This window comes from Melospiza melodia, chromosome 9, assembly GCF_035770615.1.
Source record: "Melospiza melodia melodia isolate bMelMel2 chromosome 9, bMelMel2.pri, whole genome shotgun sequence".
NCBI lineage: Eukaryota > Metazoa > Chordata > Aves > Passeriformes > Passerellidae > Melospiza > Melospiza melodia.
Genome location: NC_086202.1, coordinates 36,914,747 through 36,931,397, shown reverse-complemented (window position 1 = coordinate 36,931,397; position 16,651 = coordinate 36,914,747).

Genomic DNA, 16,651 nt, shown 5'->3' with positions numbered 1-16,651 from the left:
GACTTGGCACTGGAGCCACCTTGGCTCTGGGAACCATCCTGCGTATCGTGGATTCGAAGGAGCCAGCCGGCCACTCCCAGCCACAGTCCACGAAATACAAGCAACGGCACTTTTCCCTGGAAAACAAAAATCGTCTGCCAACTTTTTCATGGCAGATTGCAGGAGCCACTTTGCACCATTAAACTAGCCCGACTTGGCACTGGTGCCACCATGGTCTGGGAACCATCCTGCGTATCGTGGATTCTAATTAGCCAGCCGGCCACTCCCAGCCATAGGCCCCCAAACACAAACAACGGCGCTTTCGCCTGGAAAACAAAACTCGCCTGCCAACTTTTTGATGGCAGATTGCAGGAGCCGCTTGGTACTATCAAATCAGCCCAACGTGGCACTGGTGCCACCATGAGTCTGGTAACCATCCTGCCTATCGTAGCTTTTCAGGAGCCAGCCAGTCACTCCCAGCCATAGGCCCCCAGACACAAACCTCGGCCCGTTTCCCTGGCAAACAAAAGTAAGCTGCCCCGCTTCTGGATGGCAGATTGCAGGAGCCACTTTGTGGTATCCAACCAGCCCAACTTGTCACTGGTGCCACCTCTGGTCTGGGAACCATCCTGCGTATCGTGGATTCTAAGGAGCCAGCCGGCCACTCCCAGCCACAGGACCCCAAACACAAACAACGGCGCTTTTCCCTGGAAAACAAAACTGGCCTGCCAACATTTTGATGGCAGATTGCAGGAACCACTTGGTACTATCAAACCAGCCCAACTTGGCACTGGTTCCACCATGGGTCTGGTAACCATCCTGCCTATCGTAGCTTTTCAGGAGCCAGCCGGTCACTTCCAGCCATAGGCCCCAGACACAAACCACTCGGGGTTTCCCTGGCAAACAAAAGTATGCTACCCTGCTTCAGGATGGCAGATTGGAGGAGCCACTTTGCACCATCAAACCAGCCCGACTTGGAACTGGTGCCACCTCTGGTCTGGGAACCATCCTGCGTATCGTGGATTCTAAGGAGCCAGCTGGCCACTCCCAGCCACAGGCCCCCAAACACAAACAACGGCGCTTTTCCCTGGAAAACAAAACTGGCATGCCAACTTTTTAATGGCAGATTGCAGGAGCCACTTTGCACCATCAAACTAGCCCGACTTGGCACTGGTGCCACCTCTGGTCTGGGAACCATCCTGCGTATCTTGGATTCTAATTAGCCAGCCGGCCACACCCAGCCACAGGCCCCCAAACACAAACAACGGCGCTTTTCCCTGGAAAACAAAACTCGCCTGCCAACATTTTGATGGCAGATTGCAGGAGCCACTTTGCACCATCAAACTAGCCCGACTTGGTACTGGTGCCACCTCTGGTCTGGGAACCATCCAGCGTATCGTGGATTCTAAGGAGCCAGCCGGCCACTCCCAGCCACAGGCCCCCAAACACAAACAACGGCGCTTTTCCCTGGAAAACAAAACTCGCCTGCCAACTTTTTGATGGCAGATTGCAGGAGCCACTTGGTACTATCAAACCAGCCCAACTTGACACTGGTGCCACCATGGGTCTGGTCACCATCCTGCCTATCGTAGCTTTTCAGGAGCCAGCCGGACAGTCCCACCCATAGGGCCCCAGACAAAAACCTCGGCCCGTTTCCCTGGCAAACAAAAGTAAGCTACCCCGCTTCTGGATGGCAGATTGCAGGAGCCACTTTGCACCATCAAACTAGCCTGATTTGGCACTGGTGCCACCTCAAGTCTGGGAACCATCCTGCGTATCGTGGATTCTAAGGAGCCAGCCGGCCACTCCCAGCCACAAGCCCCCAAACAACAACAACGACACTTTTCCCTGGAAAACAAAACTCGCCTGCCAACTTTTTGATGGCAGATTGCAGGAGCCGCTTGGTACTATCAAATCAGCCCAACTTGGCACTGGTGCCACCATGAGTCTGGTAACCATCCTGCTATCGTAGCTTTTCAGGAGCCAGCCGGTCACTCCCAGCCATAGGCCCCCAGACACAAACCTCGGCCCGTTTCCCTGGCAAACAAAAGTAAGCTGCCCCGCTTCTGGATGGCAGATTGCCGGAGCCACTTGGTACTATCAAAGCAGCCCGACTTGGCACTGTTGCCACCTCTGGTCTGGGAACCATCCTGCGTATCGTGCATTCTAAGGAGCCAGCCGGCCACTCCCAGCCACAGTCCACCAAACACAAACAACGGCACATTTCCCTGGAAAACAGAACTCGCCTGCCAACTATTTCATGGCAGATTGCAGGAGCCACTTTGCACTATCAAACTAGCCCGACTTGGCACTGGTGCCACCTTGGTCTGGGAACCATCCTGCGTATCGTGGATTCTAATTAGCCAGCCGGCCACTCCCAGCCATAGGCCCCCAAACACAAACAACGGCGCTTTCCCCTGGAAAACAAAACTCGCCTGCCAACTTTTTGATGGCAGATTGCAGGAGCCGCTTGGTACTATCAAATCAGCCCAACGTGGCACTGGTGCCACCATGAGTCTGGTCACCATCCTGCCTATCGTAGCTTTTCAGGAGGCAGCAAATCACTCCCAGCCATAGGCCCCCAGACACAAACCTCGGCCCGTTTCCCTGGCAAACAAAAGTAAGCTGCCCCGCTTCTGGATGGCAGATTGCAGGAGCCACTTTGCACTATCAAACTAGCCCGACTTGGCACTGGTGCCACCATGGTCTGGGAACCATCATGCGTATCGTGGATTCTAAGGAGCCAGCCGGCCCCTCCCAGCCACAGGAACCCAAACACAAACAACGGCGCTTTTCCCTGGAAAACAAAACTCGCCTGCCAACTTTTTGATGGCAGATTGCAGGAACCACTTTGTACTATCAAACCAGCCCAACTTGGCACTGGTTCCACCATGGGTCTGGTAACCATCCTGCCTATCGTAGCTTTTCAGGAGCCAGCCGGTCACTTCCAGCCATAGGCCCCAGACACAAAGCACTGGGGGTTTCCCTGGCAAAAAAAAGTATGCTAGCCTGCTTCAGGATGGCAGATTGGAGGAGCCACTTTGCACCATCAAACCAGCCCGACTTGGCACTGGTGCCACCTCTGGTCTGGGAACCATCCTGCGTATCGTGGATTCTAAGGAGCCAGCTGGCCACTCCCAGCCACAGGCCCCCAAACACAAACAACGGCGCTTTTCCATGGAAAACAAAACTGGCATGCCAACTTTTTAATGGCAGATTGCAGGAGCCACTTTGCACCATCAAACTAGCCCGACTTGGCACTGGTGCCACCTCTGGTCTGGGAACCATCCTGCGTATCGTGGATTTTAATTAGCCAGCCGGCCACTCCCAGCCACAGACCCCCAAACACAAACAACGGCGCTTTTCCCTGGAAAACAAAACTCGCCTGCCAACATTTTGATGGCAGATTGCAGGAGCCACTTTGCACCATCAAACCAGCCCGACTTGGCACTGGTGCCACCTCTGGTCTGGGAACCATCCAGCGTATAGTGGATTTTAGGGAGCCAGCCGGCCACTCCCAGCCACAGGCCCCCAAACACAAACAATGGCGCTTTCCCCTGGAAAACAAAACTCGCCTGCCAACTTTTGGATGGCAGATTGCAGGAGCCGCTTGGTACTTTCAAATCAGCCCAACGTGACACTGGTGCCACCATGAGTCTGGTAACCATCCTGCCTATCGTAGCTTTTCAGGAGCCAGCCAGTCACTCCCAGCCATAGGCCCCCAGACAAAAACCTCGGCCCGTTTCCCTTGCAAACAAAAGTAAGCTGCCCCGCTTCTGGATGGCAGATTGCAGGAGCCACTTGGTACTATCAAACAAGCCCGACTTGGAACTGGTGCCACCTCTGGTCTGGGAACCATCCTGCGTATCGTGGATTCTAAGGAGCCAGCCGGCCACTCCCAGCCACAGGCCACCAAAAAAATTCAACGGCACTTTTCCCTGGAAAACAAAACTGGCCTGCCAACATTTGATGGCAGATTGCAGGAGCCGCTTGATACTATCAAATCAGCCCAACTTGGCACTGGTGCCACCATGGGTCTGGTAACCATCCTGCCTATCGCAGCTTTTCAGGAGCCAGCCGGTCACTCCCAGCCATAGGCCCCCAGACACAAACTTTGGCCCGTTTCCCTGGCAAACAAAAGTAAGCTGCCCCGCTTCTGGATGGCAGATTGCAGGAGCCACTTGGTACTATCAAACCAGCCCGACTTGGAACTGGTGCCACCACTGCTCTGGGAACCATCCTGCGTATCGTGGATTCTAAGGAGCCAGCCGGCCACTCCCAGCCACAGGCCCCCAAACACAAACAATGGCGCTTTCCCCTGGAAAACAAAACTCGCCTGCCAACTTTTGGATGGCAGATTGCAGGAGCCGCTTGGTACTTTCAAATCAGCCCAACGTGACACTGGTGCCACCATGAGTCTGGTAACCATCCTGCCTATCGTAGCTTTTCAGGAGCCAGCCAGTCACTCCCAGCCATAGGCCCCCAGACAAAAACCTCGGCCCGTTTCCCTTGCAAACAAAAGTAAGCTGCCCCGCTTCTGGATGGCAGATTGCAGGAGCCACTTGGTACTATCAAACCAGCCCGACTTGGAACTGGTGCCACCTCTGGTCTGGGAACCATCCTGCGTATCGTGGATTCTAAGGAGCCAGCCGGCCACTCCCAGCCACAGTCCACCAAACACAAACAACGGCACTGTTCCCTGGAAAACAAAACTGGCCTGCCAACTTTTTCATGGCAGATTGCAGGAGCCACTTTGCACCCTCAAACTAGCCCGACATGGCACTGGTGCCACCTCTGGTCTGGGAACCATCCTGCGTATCGTGGATTCTAATTAGCCAGCCGGCCACTCCCAGCCATATGCCCCCAAACACAAACAACGGCGCTTTCCCTGGAAAACAAAACTCGCCTGCCAACTTTTTGATGGCAGATTGCAGGAGCCGCTTGGTACTATCAAATCAGCCCAACGTGGCCCTGGTGCCAGCATGAGTCTGGTAACCATCCTGCCTATCGTAGCTTTTCAGGAGCCAGCCAGTCACTCCCAGCCATAGGCCCCCAGACACAAACCTCGGCCCGTTTCCCTGGCAAACAAAAGTAAGCTGCCCCGCTTCTGGATGGCAGATTGCAGGAGCCACTTGGTACTATCAAACAAGCCCGACTTGGAACTGGTGCCACCTCTGGTCTGGGAACCATCCTGCGTATCGTTGATTCTAAGGAGCCAGCCGGCCACTCCCAGCCCCAGGCCACCAAACAAAATCAACGGCACTTTTCCCTGGAAAACAAAACCCGCCTGCCAACTTTTTGATGGCAGATTGCAGGAGCCACTTTTCCCCATCAAACTAGCCCGACTTGGCACTGGTGCCACCTCTGGTCTGGGAACCATCCTGCCTATGGTAGCTTTTCAGGAGCCAGCCGGTCACTCCCAGCCATAGGCCCCCAGACACAAACCTCGGCCCGTTTCCCTGGCAAACAAAATTAAGCTGCCCCGCTCCTGGATGGCAGATTGCAGGAGCTATTTAGTACTATCAAACCAGCCCGACTTGGCACTGGCGCCACCTTGGCTCTGGGAACCATCCTGCCTATTGTGGATTTTCAGGGGTCAGCCGGCCACTCTCAGCCATATGCCCTCAAACACAAACCACGGCCCTTTTCTCTGGCAAACAAAACTCAACTGCCCCTCTTCTGGATGGCAAATTGCAGGACGCACTTGGTACTACAAAAACAGCACAACTTGGCACTGGTGCCACCTTGGGTCTGGTCACCATCCTGCGTATGGAGCATTTTAAGGAGCCAGCCGGCCACTCCCAGCCATATGCCCCCAAAAAAAAACCACGGCCCTTTTCTCTGGCAAACAAAACTCAGCTGCACCGCTTCTGGATGGCAGATTGCAGGAGCCACTTTGCACCATCAAACCAGCCCGACTTGGCACTGGTGCCACCTCTGGTCTCTGAACCATCCTGCGTATCGTGGATTATAAGGAGACAGCTGGCCACTCCCAGCCACAGGCCCCCAAACACAAACAACGGCGTTTTGCCCTGGAAAACAAAACAGGCCTGCCAACTTTTTAATGGCAGATTGCAGGAGCCACTTTGCACCATCAAACTAGCCCGACTTGGCACTGGTGCCACCTCTGGTCTGGGAACCATCCTGCGTATCGTGGATTCTAAGGAGCCACCCGGCCACTCCCAGCCATAGGCCCCCAAACACAAACAATGGCGCTTTCCCCTGGAAAACAAAACTCGCCTGCCAACTTTGTGATGGCAGATTGCAGGAGCCACTTGGTACTATCAAACCAGCCCAACTTGGCACTGGTGCCACCATGGGTCTGGTCACCATCCTGCCTATCGTAGCTTTTCAGGAGCCAGCCGGTCAGTCCCACCCATAGGCCCCCAGAAAAAACCTCGGCCCGTTTCCCTGGCAAAGAAAAGTAAGCTACCCCGCTTCTGGATGGCAGATTGCAGGAGCCACTTTGCACCATCAAACTAGCCCGACTTGGCACTGGTGCCACCTCTGGTCTGGGAAACATCCTGCGTATCGTGGATTCTAAGGAGCCAGCCGGCCACTCCCAGCCATATGCCCCCAAACACAAACAACGGCGCTTTTCCCTGGAAAACAAAACTCGCCTGCCAACTTTTTGATGGAAGATTGCAGGAGCCACTTTGCACCATCAAACTAGCCCGACATGGCACTGGTGCCACCTCTGGTCTGGGAACCATCCTGCGTATCGTGGATTCTAATTAGCCAGCCGGCCACTCCCAGCCATAGGCCCCCAAACACAAACAACGGCGCTTTTCCCTGGAAAACAAAACTCGCCTGCCAACTTTTTGATGGCAGATTGCAGGAGCTGCTTGGTACTATCAAATCAGCCCAACGTGGCCCTGGTGCCACCATGAGTCTGGTAACCATCCTGCCTATCGTAGCTTTTCAGGAGTCAGCCAGTCACTCCCAGCCATAGGCCCCCAGACACAAACCTCGGCCCGTTTCCCTGGCAAACAAAAGTAAGCTGCCTCGCTTCTGGATGGCAGATTGCAGGAGCCACTTGGTACTATCAAACAAGCCCGACTTGGAACTGGTGCCACCTCTGGTCTGGGAACCATCCTGCGTATCGTGGATTCTAAGGAGCCAGCCGGCCACTCCCAGCCACAGGCCACCAAACAAAATCAACGGCACTTTTCCCTGGAAAACAAAACTCGCCTTCCAACTTTTTGATGGCAGATTGCAGGAGCCATTTTTCACCATCAAACTAGCCAGACTTGGCACTGGTGCCACTATGGGTCTGGTAACCATCCTGCCTATCGTAGCTTTTCAGGAGCCAGCCGGTCACTCCCAGCCATAGGCCCCCAGACACAAACCTCGGCTCGTTTCCCTGGCAAACAAAATTAAGCTGCCCCGCTTCTGGATGGCAGATTGCAGGAGCTTTTTAGTACTATCAAACCAGCCCGACTTGGCACTGTTGGCACCTTGGGTCTGGGAACCATCCGGCCTATTGTTTATTTTCAGGGGTCAGCCGGCCACTCTCAGCCATATGCCCTCAAACACAAACCACGGCCCTTTTCTCTGGCAAACAAAACTCAACTGCCCCTGTTCTGGATGGCAAATTGCAGGACGCACTTGGTACTACAAAAACAGCACGACATGGCACTGGTGCCACCTTGGGTCTGGTCACCATCCTGCGTATCGAGCATTTTAAGAAGCCAGCCGGCCACTCCCAGCCATATGCCCCCAAAAAAAAACCACGGCCCTTTTCTCTGGCAAACAAAACTCAGCTGCCCCGCTTCTGGATGGCAGATTGCAGGAGCCACTTTGCACCATCAAACCAGCCCGACTTGGCACTGGTGCCACCTCTGGTCTGGGAACCATCCTGCGTATCGTGGATTATAAGGAGCCAGCTGGCCACTCCCAGCCACAGGCCACCAAAAATATCAACGGCACTTTTCCCTGGAAAACCAAACTCGCCTGCCAACTTTTTGATGACAGATTGCAGGAGCCGCTTGATACTATCAAACCAGCCCGACTTGGCACTGGAGCCACCTTGGCTCTGGGAACCATCCTGCGTATCGTGGATTCGAAGGAGCCAGCCGGCCACTCCCAGCCACAGTCCACCAAATACAAGCAACGGCACTTTTCCCTGGAAAACAAAAATCGCCTGCCAACTTTTTCATGGCAGATTGCAGGAGCCACTTTGCACCATTAAACTAGCCCGACTTGGCACTGGTGCCACCATGGTCTGGGAACCATCCTGCGTATCGTGGATTCTAATTAGCCAGCCGGCCACTCCCAGCCATAGGCCCCCAAACACAAACAACGGCGCTTTCGCCTGGAAAACAAAACTCGCCTGCCAACTTTTTGATGGCAGATTGCAGGAGCCGCTTGGTACTATCAAATCAGCCCAACGTGGCACTGGTGCCACCATGAGTCTGGTAACCATCCTGCCTATCGTAGCTTTTCAGGAGCCAGCCAGTCACTCCCAGCCATAGGCCCCCAGACACAAACCTCGGCCCGTTTCCCTGGCAAACAAAAGTAAGCTGCCCCGCTTCTGGATGGCAGATTGCAGGAGCCACTTTGTGGTATCCAACCAGCCCAACTTGGCACTGGTGCCACCTCTGGTCTGGGAACCATCCTGCGTATCGTGGATTCTAAGGAGCCAGCCGGCCACTCCCAGCCACAGGACCCCAAACACAAACAACGGCGCTTTTCCCTGGAAAACAAAACTGGCCTGCCAACTTTTTGATGGCAGATTGCAGGAACCACTTGGTACTATCAAACCAGCCCAACTTGGCACTGGTTCCACCATGGGTCTGGTAACCATCCTGCCTATCGTAGCTTTTCAGGAGCCAGCCGGTCACTTCCAGCCATAGGCCCCAGACACAAAGCACTGGGGGTTTCCCTGGCAAACAAAAGTATGCTACCCTGCTTCAGGATGGCAGATTGGAGGAGCCACTTTGCACCATCAAACCAGCCCGACTTGGAACTGGTGCCACCTCTGGTCTGGGAACCATCCTGCGTATCGTGGATTCTAAGGAGCCAGCTGGCCACTCCCAGCCACAGGCCCCCAAACACAAACAACGGCGCTTTTCCCTGGAAAACAAAACTGGCATGCCAACTTTTTAATGGCAGATTGCAGGAGCCACTTTGCACCATCAAACTAGCCCGACTTGGCACTGGTGCCACCTCTGGTCTGGGAACCATCCTGCGTATCTTGGATTCTAATTAGCCAGCCGGCCACTCCCAGCCACAGGCCCCCAAACACAAACAACGGCGCTTTTCCCTGGAAAACAAAACTCGCCTGCCAACATTTTGATGGCAGATTGCAGGAGCCACTTTGCACCATCAAACTAGCCCGACTTGGTACTGGTGCCACCTCTGGTCTGGGAACCATCCAGCGTATCGTGGATTCTAAGGAGCCAGCCGGCCACTCCCAGCCACAGGCCCCCAAACACAAACAACGGCGCTTTTCCCTGGAAAACAAAACTCGCCTGCCAACTTTTTGATGGCAGATTGCAGGAGCCACTTGGTACTATCAAACCAGCCCAACTTGACACTGGTGCCACCATGGGTCTGGTCACCATCCTGCCTATCGTAGCTTTTCAGGAGCCAGCCGGACAGTCCCACCCATAGGGCCCCAGACAAAAACCTCGGCCCGTTTCCCTGGCAAACAAAAGTAAGCTACCCCGCTTCTGGATGGCAGATTGCAGGAGCCACTTTGCACCATCAAACTAGCCTGATTTGGCACTGGTGCCACCTCAAGTCTGGGAAGCATCCTGCGTATCGTGGATTCTAAGGAGCCAGCCGGCCACTCCCAGCCACAAGCCCCCAAACACAAACAACGACACTTTTCCCTGGAAAACAAAACTCGCCTGCCAACTTTTTGATGGCAGATTGCAGGAGCCGCTTGGTACTATCAAATCAGCCCAACTTGGCACTGGTGCCACCATGAGTCTGGTAACCATCCTGCCTATCGTAGCTTTTCAGGAGCCAGCCGGTCACTCCCAGCCATAGGCCCCCAGACACAAACCTCGGCCCGTTTCCCTGGCAAACAAAAGTAAGCTGCCCCGCTTCTGGATGGCAGATTGCAGGAGCCACTTGGTACTATCAAACAAGCCCGACTTGGCACTGGTGCCACCTCTGGTCTGGGAACCATCCTGCGTATCGTGGATTCTAAGGAGCCAGCCGGCCACTCCCAGCCATAGGCCCCCAAACACAAACAACGGCGCTTTCCCCTGGAAAACAAAACTCGCCTGCCAACTTTTTGATGGCAGATTGCAGGAGCCGCTTGGTACTATCAAATCAGCCCAACGTGGCACTGGTGCCACCATGAGTCTGGTCACAATCCTGCCTATCGTAGCTTTTCAGGAGCCAGCCAATCACTCCCAGGCATAGGCCCCCAGACACAAACCTCGGCCCGTTTCCCTGGCAAACAAAAGTAAGCTGCCCCGCTTCTGGATGGCAGATTGCAGGAGCCACTTTGTGGTATCCAACCAGCCCAACTTGGCACTGGTGCCACCTCTGGTCTGGGAACCATCCTGCGTATCGTGGATTCTAAGGAGCCAGCCGGCCACTCCCAGCCACAGTCCACCAAACACAAACAACGGCGCTTTTCCCTGGAAAACAAAACTGGCCTGCCAACTTTTTGATGGCAGATTGCAGGAACCACTTGGTACTATCAAACCAGCCCAACTTGGCACTGGTTCCACCATGGGTCTGGTAACCATCCTGCCTATCGTAGCTTTTCAGGAGCCAGCCGGTCACTTCCAGCCATAGGCCCCAGACACAAACCACTCGGGGTTTCCCTGGCAAACAAAAGTATGCTACCCTGCTTCAGGATGGCAGATTGGAGGAGCCACTTTGCACCATCAAACCAGCCCGACTTGGCACTGGTGCCACCTCTGGTCTGGGAACCATCCTGCGTATCGTGGATTCTAAGGAGCCAGCTGGCCACTCCCAGCCACAGGCCCCCAAACACAAACAACGGCGCTTTTCCCTGGAAAACAAAACTGGCATGCCAACTTTTTAATGGCAGATTGCAGGAGCCACTTTGCACCATCAAACTAGCCCGACTTGGCACTGGTGCCACCTCTGGTCTGGGAACCATCCTGTGTATCGTGGATTCTAATTCGCCAGCCGGCCACTCCCAGCCACAGGCCCCCAAACACAAACAACGGCACTTTTCCCTGGAAAACAAAACTCGCCTGCCAACATTTTGATGGCAGATTGCAGGAGCCACTTGGTACTATCAAACCAGCCCAACTTGACACTGGTGCCATCATGGGTCTGGTAACCATCCTGCCTATCGTAGCTTTTCAGGAGCCAGCCGGACAGTCCCACCCATAGACCCCCAGACAAAAACCTCGGCCCGTTTCCCTGGCAAACAAAAGTAAGCTACCCCGCTTCTGGATGGCAGATTGCAGGAGCTACTTAGTACTATCAAACAAGCCCAACTTGGAACTGGTGCCCCCTCTGGTCTGGGAACCATCCTGCGTATCGTGGATTCTAAGGAGCCAGCCGGCCACTCCCAGCCACAGGCCACCAAACAAAATCAACGGCACTTTTCCCTGGAAAACAAAACCCGCCTGCCAACTTTTTGATGGCAGATTGCAGGAGCCACTTTTCCCCATCAAACTAGCCCGCCTTGGCACTGGTGCCACCTCTGGTCTGGGAACCATCCTGCCTATGGTAACTTTTAAGGAGCAAGCCGGTCACTCCCAGCCATAGGCCCCCAGACACAAACCTCGGCCCGTTTCCCTGGCAAACAAAATTAAGCTGCCCCGCTCCTGCATGGCAGATTGCAGGAGCTATTTAGTACTATCAAACCAGCCCGACTTGGCACTGGCGCCACCTTGGCTCTGGGAACCATCCTGCCTATTGTGGATTTTCAGGGGTCAGCCGGCCACTCTCAGCCATATGCCCTGAAACACAAACCACGGCCGTTTTCTCTGGCAAACAAAACTCAACTGCCCCTCTTCTGGATGGCAAATTGCAGGACGCACTTGGTACTACAAAAACAGCACAACTTGGCACTGGTGCCACCTTGGTTCTGGTCACCATCCTGCGTATCGAGCATTTTAAGGAGCCAGCCGGCCACTCCCAGCCATATGCCCCCAAAAAAAACCACGGCCCTTTTCTCTGGTAAACAAAACTCAGCTGCCCCGCTTCTGGATGGCAGATTGCAGGAGCCACTTGGTACTATCAAACCAGCCCGACTTGGCACTGGTGCCACCTCTGGTCTGGGAACCATCCTGCGTATCGTGGATTCTAAGGAGCCACCCGGCCACTCCCAGCCACAGGCCCCCAAACACAAACAACGGCGCTTTTCCCTGGAAAACAAAACTCGCCTGCCAACTTTTTGATGGCAGATTGCAGGAGCCGCTTGGTACTATCAAATCAGCCTAACTTGGAACTGGTGCCACCTCTGGTCTGGTAACCATCCTGCCTATCGTAGCTTTTCAGGAGCCAGCCAGTCACTCCCAGCCATAGGCCCCCAGACAAAAACCTCGGCCCGTTTCCCTTGCAAACAAAAGTAAGCTGCCCCGCTTCTGGATGGCAGATTGCAGGAGCCACTTGGTACTATCAAACAAGCCCGAATTGGAATTGGTGCCACCTCTGGTCTGGGAACCATCCTGCGTATCCTGGATTCTAAGGAGCCAGCCGGCCACTCCCAGCCACAGGCCACCAAAAAAAATCAATGGCACTTTTCCCTGGAAAACAAAACTCGCCTGCCAACTTTTTGATGGCAGATTGCAGGAGCCACTTGATACTATCAAATCAGCCCAACTTGGCACTGGTGCCACCATGGGTCTGGTAACCATCCTGCCTATCGTAGCTTTTCAGGAGCCAGCCGGTCACTCCCAGCCATAGGCCCCCAGACACAAACCTCGGCCCGTTTCCCTGGCAAACAAAAGTAAGCTGCCCCGCTTCTGGATGGCAGATTGCAGGAGCCACTTGGTACTATCAAACCAGCCCGACTTGGAACTGGTGCCACCTCTGGTCTGGGAACCATCCTGCGTATCGTGGATTCTAAGGAGCCAGCTGGCCACTCCCAGCCACAGGCCCCCAAACACAAACAACGGCACTTTTCCCTGGAAAACAAAACTCGCCTGCAAACTTTTTCATGGCAGATTGCAGGAGCCACTTTGCACCATCAAACTAGCCCGACTTGGCACTGGTGCCACCTCTGGTCTGGGAACCATCCTGCGTATCGTGGATTCTAAGGAGCCAGCCGGCCACTCCCAGCCACAAGCCCCCAAACACCAACAACGACACTTTTCCCTGGAAAACAAAACTCGCCTGCCAACTTTTTGATGGCAGATTGCAGGAGCCGCTTGGTACTATCAAATCAGCCCAACTTGGCACTGGTGCCACCATGAGTCTGGTAACCATCCTGCTATCGTAGCTTTTCAGGAGCCAGCCGGTCACTCCCAGCCATCGGCCCCCAGACACAAACCTCGGCCCGTTTCCCTGGCAAACAAAAGTAAGCTGCCCCGCTTCTGGATGGCAGATTGCCGGAGCCACTTGGTACTATCAAAGCAGCCCAACTTGGCATTGTTGCCACCTCTGGTCTGGGAACCATCCTGCGTATCGTGCATTCTAAGGAGCCAGCCGGCCACTCCCAGCCACAGTCCACCAAACACAAACAACGGCACATTTCCCTGGAAAACAGAACTCGCCTGCCAACTTTTTCATGGCAGATTGCAGGAGCCACTTTTCACGATCAAACTAGCCCGACTTGGCACTGGTGCCACCATGGTCTGGGAACCATCCTGCGTATCGTGGATTCTAATTAGCCAGCCGGCCACTCCCAGCCATAGGCCCCCAAACACAAACAACGGCGCTTTCCCCTGGAAAACAAAACTCGCCTGCCAACTTTTTGATGGCAGATTGCAGGAGCCGCTTGGTACTATCAAATCAGCCCAACGTGGCACTGGTGCCACCATGAGTCTGGTCACCATCCTGCCTATCGTAGCTTTTCAGGAGGCAGCAAATCACTCCCAGCCATAGGCCCCCAGACACAAACCTCGGCCCGTTTCCCTGGCAAACAAAAGTAAGCTGCCCCGCTTCTGGATGGCAGATTGCAGGAGCCACTTTGTGGTATCCAACCAGCCCAACTTGGCACTGGTGCCACCTCTGGTCTGGGAACCATCCTGCGTATCGTGGATTCTAAGGAGCCAGCCGGCCACTCCCAGCCACAGTCCACCAAACACAAACAACGGCGCTTTTCCCTGGAAAACAAAACTGGCCTGCCAACTTTTTGATGGCAGATTGCAGGAACCCCTTGGTACTATCAAACCAGCCCAACTTGGCACTGGTTCCACCATGGGTCTGGTAACTATCCTGCCTATCGTAGCTTTTCAGGAGCCAGCCGGTAACTTCCAGCCATAGGCCCCAGACACAAACCACTCGGGGTTTCCCTGGCAAACAAAAGTATGCTACCCTGCTTCAGGATGGCAGATTGGAGGAGCCACTTTGCACCATCAAACCAGCCCGACTTGGCACTGGTGCCACCTCTGGTCTGGGAACCATCCTGCGTATCGTGGATTCTAAGGAGCCAGCTGGCCACTCCCAGCCACAGGCCCCCAAACACAAACAACGGCGCTTTTCCATGGAAAACAAAACTGGCATGCCAACTTTTTAATGGCAGATTGCAGGAGCCACTTTGCACCATCAAACTAGCCCGACTTGGTACTGGTGCCACCTCTGGTCTGGGAACCATCCTGCGTATCGTGGATTCTAATTAGCCAGCCGGCCACTCCCAGCCACAGACCCCCAAACACAAACAACGGCGCTTTTCCCTGGAAAACAAAACTCGCCTGCCAACATTTTGATGGCAGATTGCAGGAGCCACTTTGCACCATCAAACCAGCCCGACTTGGCACTGGTACCACCTCTGGTCTGGGAACCATCCAGCGTATAGTGGATTTTAGGGAGCCAGCCGGCCACTCCCAGCCACAGGCCCCCAAACACAAACAACGGCGCTTTTCCCTGGAAAACAAAACTCGCCTGCCAACTTTTTCATGGCAGATTGCAGGAGCCACTTTGCACCATCAAACTAGGCCGACTTGGCACTGTTGCCACCATGGTCTGGGAACCATCCTGCGTATCGTGGATTCTAATTAGCGAGCCGGCCACTCCCAGCCATAGGCACCGAAACACAAACAATGGCGCTTTTCCCTGGAAAACAAAACTCGCCTGCCAACTTTTGGATGGCAGATTGCAGGAGCCGCTTGGTACTTTCAAATCAGCCCAACGTGACACTGGTGCCACCATGAGTCTGGTAACCATCCTGCCTATCGTAGCTTTTCAGGAGCCAGCCAGTCACTCCCAGCCATAGGCCCCCTGACAAAAACCTCGGCCCGTTTCCCTTGCAAACAAAAGTAAGCTGCCCCGCTTCTGGATGGCAGATTGCAGGAGCCACTTGGTACTATCAAACAAGCCCGACTTGGAACTGGTGCCACCTCTGGTCTGGGAACCATCCTGCGTATCGTGGATTATAAGGAGCCAGCCGGCCACTCCCAGCCACAGGCCACCAAAAAAAATCAACGGCACTTTTCCCTGGAAAACAAAACTGGCCTGCCAACATTTGATGGCAGATTACAGGAGCCGCTTGATACTATCAAATCAGCCCAACTTGGCACTGGTGCCACCATGGGTCTGGTAACCATCCTGCCTATCGTAGCTTTTCAGGAGCCAGCCGGTCACTCCCAGCCATAGGCCCCCAGACACAAACCTCGGCCCGTTTCCCTGGCAAACAAAAGTAAGCTGCCCCGCTTCTGGATGGCAGATTGCAGGAGCCACTTGGTACTATCAAACCAGCCCGACTTGGAACTGGTGCCACCTCTGGTCTGGGAACCATCCTGCGTATCGTGGATTCTAAGGAGCCAGCTGGCCACTCACAGTCACAGGCCCCCAAACACAAACAACGGCACTTTTCCCTGGAAAACAAAACTCGCCTGCAAACTTTTTCATGGCAGATTGCAGGAGCCACTTTGCACCATCAAACTAGCCCGACTTGGCACTGGTGCCACCTCTGGTCTGGGAACCATCCTGCGTATCGTGGATTCTAAGGAGCCAGCCGGCCACTCCCAGCCACAAGCCCCCAAACACAAACAACGACACTTTTCCCTGGAAAACAAAACTCGCCTGCCAACTTTTTGATGGCAGATTGCAGGAGCCGCTTGGTACTATCCACTCAGCCCAACGTGGCACTGGTGCCACCATGAGTCTGGTCACCATCCTGCTTATCGTAGCTTTTCAGGAGCCAGCAAATCACTCCCAGCCATAGGCCCCCAGACACAAACCTCGGCCCGTTTCCCTGGCAAACAAAAGTAAGCTGCCCCGCTTCTGGATGGCAGATTGCAGGAGCCACTTTGTGGTATCCAACCAGCCCAACTTGGCACTGGTGCCACCTCTGGTCTGGGAACCATCCTGCGTATCGTGGATTCTAAGGAGCCAGCCGGCCACTCCCAGCCACAGGACCCCAAACACAAACAACGGCGCTTTTCCCTTGAAAACAAAACTGGCCTGCCAACTTTTTGATGGCAGATTGCAGGAACCACTTGGTACTATCAAACCAGCCCAACTTGGCACTGGTTCCACCATGGGTCTGGTAACCATCCTGCCTATCGTAGCTTTTCAGGAGCCAGCCGGTCACTTCCAGCCATAGGCCCCAGACACAAACACT